Source organism: Ornithodoros turicata, chromosome 10 (genome assembly GCF_037126465.1).
Source record: "Ornithodoros turicata isolate Travis chromosome 10, ASM3712646v1, whole genome shotgun sequence".
NCBI classification, from domain to species: Eukaryota; Metazoa; Arthropoda; class Arachnida; order Ixodida; family Argasidae; genus Ornithodoros; species Ornithodoros turicata.
Window position 1 is genome coordinate 33,277,193 of NC_088210.1, and position 5,222 is coordinate 33,282,414.

Consider the following 5,222-nt stretch of genomic DNA (forward strand, 5'->3'; position numbering starts at 1 on the left):
AATATCCACGAGACGCGAGCTCACGTTTCATTTCCCATCCCCGCCGGATTAATCCACCCCCCTCCCTCCCATTCCCTGTCTCGCCCCATCCAAATACTTCTCTATTCCTCGCGTGTCCTTAAAACCTGCAAATTCGTTCTCTGGTCCCAGCAAAGCGATACTTTTGATCCCAGATTATGCGCGAATCAAGCCTTAATCCTCCTTCTCCTCTCAGTTTTGCTTTAATATCCACTCCCTTCCCATCGTTCTCCTTTTCTGAATTGCATTAATTAGCGCCTCCCCAACCTCAGCGTCTTCGAAACGTTTGGACTTAATCCCCAGTGCTAGATGCTCCTCTTTGCGTTATTCTTTGTTTCGGGTCCTCGCGTTCAGTTCGTTCCTTCATTTCTGGTGGATGGGGGGGGGGGGAGAGGTTTTTCCCCCTCGCTCTCTTTCCTTCTGGAGTCTCCCCAATTTGCATACCAAAGGGAACGGAGGTGTATATGCAAATGCACCAATCTCATCTTCCGCGCGTCGTCATTTTCTACATGGTACGCGGTTTCTTTTTTTTTTTTTTTCTTCTTTCTGAGGCGGTTTGTTCGCGGCATGTGATATAAACAGAAGCGATAGTAATAGTACGTGATAAGTATAGTGATAATTTGTGGCTTTCCGTTCGGGAAACGATTCGTTAAAGTATTCCACGGTTAACACGTACCAATTGACGGGTTAGCTCGTCAGCCTATTCATCGATAAAGCGTTTTTCTTTTGCTAAACTAAGTAACCAGAAGGTTTATTAAGGCTGTCAATCTTATTGATTGAATCCATCAAATTCAACACTTATTTCAATCTGTCAATGTTCGTGGGTTTTGGAGGCTCTGTGTTGCGTTTGTGCGCTAGTCTTAGCTAGGTGAATTTCCAGCAATGTTCAACAGTAGTCCAACCACGATGCAATACTGACAGATGATTCACATGATTCACAGTTCATTTGTGAATTATCTTTCGCGTCTTCCTGTTGCCCAAGTTCACCGAACTCTAGGCGATCAATTAAAGTACCTCTATATCATTTTAATTCGTCGAATTCTCGCAGCACATTACAGGAGACGCAGTTTATAAGCCTTGTCACACATAACGGTATGCGCTCTATAGCACTTACACATATTCTATTTTTTTACATATTTTGGGTGTAAATGCCTTTTTTCGTGGAACCCACATTTTGGTGTAACACCTAATGCAGGAGGGGGTTCCTGAAACACACTTCTAATATTCTACATATATACATATATATCATCATATATACATATATAGGCATATTCTACATATTCTCCTTTTCAAACACTATATTATTACCATACCTGGGTAAATTACTTCTAAAATGTAACCCATTACATTACTCATTACTCCAGTTAGAATTTAATGAAATTACATTACTCATTACTGCAAGTGAAATGTAATGAAATTACATTACAAAAAAGTAATGACATTACCAAGTTATTACTGCGAGTTTAATCGTAACGATATAGAGGATGTGAAAATTCATTGTCAGACAACACTACGTTGTAAAACCAAGACATATTTTATTCTATGCCGATTGAGTGCGTCACCGTTCATAGTGGGCGTTGGAATTCTTTTAACTGGTCAGTCAGCAACTCTCTTTCTGCCAAGTGCCAACACAGAACACACACTCGATTCTTTTTTAAAAAGTAACGAGTAATGTCATTAAAATTACTGCCCAAATGTAATTAAATTACATGACAAATTACATAATGTCAAACGTAATGCATTACATTACAAATTACCGGAAAAAGTTATTCATTACTGTAATTTCATTACAGCAATGAACATTACTACCCAGATATGATTATTACGCATTTAAGCCGAGTCTACGGAATAAAGAAATGCCGTTTTACTGCAAAAAAATGCAAGTTTTACACGTTAAAAAGTGTGAAGAATACTGTCTATTTACGTAACCCGAATGCAACAAATGGGAACCAAGATAGATTATAAAACGCACGCTGTTTATCCCGCATTCATTTCGACTATATACCGACACAAAAGCTGTCACTCTGAGCTGTTCTGATTGATTGATTGATTGAAAGAAAGAAAAAAATGAGCTGTTCTCTCTCGGGATACGCAAGTACCTGTACGTAGACGTAATTTAGGAACGCGGCAGACGGGGATATACTACAACCATATCATTCGCCGCCGGAGTGGCAGTCACTGAATATGAAATGAACCTTTAATAATGGATTAATTTCGCGCTGGGGTCTACAAAAGGCGGAATGTGTCACCGAAAGACGTCGCACGGGCGTGAGAGGAATTGGAGAGGAGCTATGGAACGATATTCGTGTGTATTGCAATCGAATGCTGAGGTGGATGAACGGTGACCGCGTATGTCAGGGTGTTCCCAACGCGCGAAAAGTGGAATACAGTCAACCCTCGATTTATGAACACCCTCGGTTCCCCGAAAAATCGTTCATAAATCGAGGGATTCATAAATCGAAAATTCCTTTAAGTGAGTACTATCGAGCAAATGGAACAGTATTTCCGAGATGGTATTGTGTTAATAATGCAATATATTGTGTAATTTTGCTTTTGACCATGCCTTCTGCTGTATCTATCTCACAAAGTACAGATGTTAGCGCATTCACACTCTGTTTATTATGCAATACTAAATTGTTTAATTTTGCTTTGGACCATGCCTTCTCTGTGTCAATCCTGGAAAGAAGAGATGTCAGCACATTCGCGCTCAACTGGTCTCGGATTTCCTCTGGGGTTTTTAACCTACGTTTATTAATCTCCGGGTGACAGCGGACACCTTATTCATGAATTGAGGTCAGGAACACTTCTGCAAAAACCCGTTTGTTGTTCGAATTTGGAGGGGTTGAGAACCGAGGGTGCAATACATGGAAAACGTTTTGTCTGTTCAGGCGTCATTCATAAGACCACGAATAATCCCTTTGAAGGTTTTTTGTTGGCCTAGGAACGATTCGTTCATAAATTGAGGGCAAAAACGCTGGGCAACTCCTAGTTGGTTCCCAGAAATTCCATTCATTATTCGAATATCGAGGTTCATAAAACGAGGGAAAAATGCATGTAAAAAGTTTGGTTCCTCGTGCTAGTGTTCATAAAACGAGGGAATTCATAAATCGAAGGTTCATAAATCGAGGGTTGACTGTATTTCTCATCCGCTCCTCATACGCTCCTCATGTACGCTATTTGAGCGCAGTACGCGAATCTACTGTGTACTCATTTTATAACACAATTGTTTTCTTTTTTTCACTGTTTACGACGTTAATATCGTTGTAGTATCGTTATCGTTATCGTTAGCATTGTTTTGTACTGTGTAGCTACATGTAGCATAGTGTGGCCTTAGACTACAGCTGTTACGTGTTCTTGCTTGTTAGTGCAACGTCTGCTCATTGTAAAGTGCCCCATTCCTGCAACGACTGTCACTGGATAGTCGGCAGTATTGAATAAATAAAATGAAAATATAAAAACCTCCATTGACGAATTCCTCGACTTATGAACGATTTACGAGAAATTTTTGCTGCTCACAAATCGAGTGGTGACGATGTATAAGGTACGGTAATAACGGTACCGGGGTAAATCGGCGGTACCGACATAACATGATTATTACGAAAAGACCACGATACACGTTCGAAAAAAAAAAAAACGAAAAGTCTATTGTGAGGATCATTGCTAAGGATTATAACGGAGTATAAATATAAAGCAGACTGAACTTTCTAGATTCGCAATCACTAACTGATATCAGGCAACTATCGATTCACGATGATTAACGTACCTCAACACACACAAAAGAAAAAGATAAGAAAGAAAGAAAAGGGAAAAAGTCGGAGCACAACGATTTAGTATATAAATACTAGAACTACATCAACTACTTTACAAAGTATAGTGAGCCATTCTGAGATACTCCTTCCGGAGTTCATCAGCCCTAATTCATACACGACCATTAAAACACCCCTTAACGACAGCATCCCCATTACAATTATTACGGTGGTGGAAATTGACAACAACACCGAACAGCGAGTGCAGCGAGTTCTGCGCGCTACTCATCAAAGGGCCCAATTTTTATTGCCCCCAGATTTCCACGTCCGATTCCATAATGCATAAAACAATCCAGACAGAGCCTATAACGGCTCACATAAATCCAACTCGCGTAACGGCCCAGTGTATACGTCCCCATATTCAGCCATAAAACCAGCCCTCATATTCGCTTCGCCGCATAGCACACATATTGCAATCACCCCCACCAGGCGGCGTTTCATCGGCAGATACGAAGAGTACAGCCCTTCTGGCCGCTCTACCGTGCCATTAATATAATCATGTTCGTCGTATTCCCTCCAATTAGGGCACCCATTTCTTTAATCAAACGGGACAACGATTTTTTTTTCGAAGCAGACGACACTGTAAGAACGGGTTGAAGCAATCGTCTGCTATGCGCAATTTTGCTGAAGTGGGAATGTGTTGTATAAAAAAAAAAGTAACGATAAAAAAAAGAGACAATGTGTTATGCAAAAAAAAATATATGTGCAATAGAAGAGAGAGAGAAAGTGGGGTGGGTTCTGTAAGAGGCAATATGCGTGGTATTCGTCAGCCTGGTAATTTGTGGAAAGCACATTAAATGACGCACAGCCGCAGTTTCGTATTTTTTTGTTTCGTCTGCTACGTTTAAGCGGAAAAAGCGAAGCTGCCAAGAGGGGAAAAAAAAGGCAGGGGGGTGATATGTAGACATAAAAAAGATTGCGGGTGCGTGGGTGTGGTTCTAATCACTAAAGAGTGTTGGTGATGAATTGGTTTTGATATGATAAGAAGGGTAATGCGCGAGATGGGCGGCACGCTGCCAGGAACATGTTTTATGGCTTATGAAAGTATAATGGACAAGTCAATAAAAATGTGGGCTTTTCTTTGTGTGTTCTCTTTGAAATCTTTTCGTGAGCTGCTTTTGTCACGTCTATCTAATATTGCGTGTCTCTTTTTTTCTTTTACGAATAAATACTATACTAAACACTATGTGAAGTGAACGGAGCAGGGAGCGCATTTTGATTATGCCTCTGCCCTATTCGTTTACAGCACTGCGTAGTCCTGTAACACCGCGAGACTAAGCCTCCGTGATGTTTTTCTTTAAAAACACTGTAGTGCAAAGTGCATGCGCCCGCAAAATCAAAATCTGATCCACACTGACCGCCACTGCACGTAAAGAAATTTCTGGAAATCCTCGCTGA